The sequence below is a fragment of the Perkinsus marinus genome, assembly GCF_000006405.1.
Source record: "Perkinsus marinus ATCC 50983 genomic scaffold scf_1104296932046, whole genome shotgun sequence".
Classification (NCBI taxonomy): domain Eukaryota; phylum Perkinsozoa; order Perkinsida; family Perkinsidae; genus Perkinsus; species Perkinsus marinus.
The window spans coordinates 67-1,063 of record NW_003215535.1 but is presented as its reverse complement, the minus strand read 5'-3'; the positions used below and the strand labels follow the sequence as shown (position 1 = coordinate 1,063).

Genomic DNA, 997 nt, shown 5'->3' with positions numbered 1-997 from the left:
TTTCCGATGTAGTCTAGCTGGTAGGGATTCGTGGCTTTCACCCACGCGACCAGGGTTCGAGTCCTGCATCGGAAAGTGTATATGAGATAAGATATTTGTTGGGCTCACATTGAGCGCAATGATTGAAGACTGAGCAGGAGTGTTAGAGGAGCATCGTAGTTCGAGATGCACGACCTGTTATTGGTTCCCCTCCTCCCTTGGACAATGTTCGTCACCCATTCGTGGACCACTTCAACATTGTTCGAGGGGCGAGGGTGCTCAGCCCATCTTTCCGGAATGGAAAGAATTTGAATATTGTGAGGGGGACTAGCTCAAATGGTAGAGCGCTCGCTTAGCAAGCGAGAGGCACCGGGATCGATGCCCGGGTTCTCCATTTTCGCTCGTATGTTGACGCGGTTCTGATGCCGACAACTATCATCCTGCTGAGTGTGGGGTTTTGTATGTAGCATCCCAATAAGGTGGAAAGACAGCATCATGAACCCTTACGGACTTGTTCGGGAGGGAGTGGTACAATCGTAAATTTGTTGCGTGGTGACTGATTGGGCTGGTCACAATGCTTGTAGACGCACCATATGATAGAGGGAAACTGTGTGTTATACCACCTCCATTTAGCACAACAGTTAGTGGTGACTGGTGATACCACAATTCATGGGAATATGAAAATGAATGAAGGATATAATCATCCTTCGAGATAAGTGTCACCAATGATAGAGGCGCGTCTCAATAATATACCAGATTCCTTTCGAACCTGGGAAATGTTCCTTAGTGCGGCCTTGTTGGTGATGCTGCAATCATCTCGGTTGCTACCTCAATCACGCAGGTGGACTGAACAGCACTTTTGTGAACTGTATATAATTTTATGTTTTCAGTTTCCGATGTATTTCGGGTTTCGGGTTTCGGGTTTCGGGTTTCGGGTTTCGGGTTTCGGGTTTCGGGTTTCGGGTTTCGGGTTTCGGGTTTCGGGTTTCGGGTTTCGGGTTTCGGGTTTCGGGTTTTC

General features: G+C 48.0%; 2 non-coding genes across 2 annotated transcripts; both read left to right on the top strand.

The window, feature by feature from the left end:
* The first annotated feature begins 2 nt into the window (after positions 1-2).
* Positions 3-74, top strand: Pmar_PMAR002657. The gene has a single exon. It is a non-coding gene; the product is annotated as a tRNA-Glu (tRNA).
* Positions 75-300: 226 nt separating this feature from the next.
* Positions 301-373, top strand: Pmar_PMAR002656. The gene has a single exon. It is a non-coding gene; the product is annotated as a tRNA-Ala (tRNA).
* The last annotated feature ends 624 nt before the right edge of the window (positions 374-997 follow it).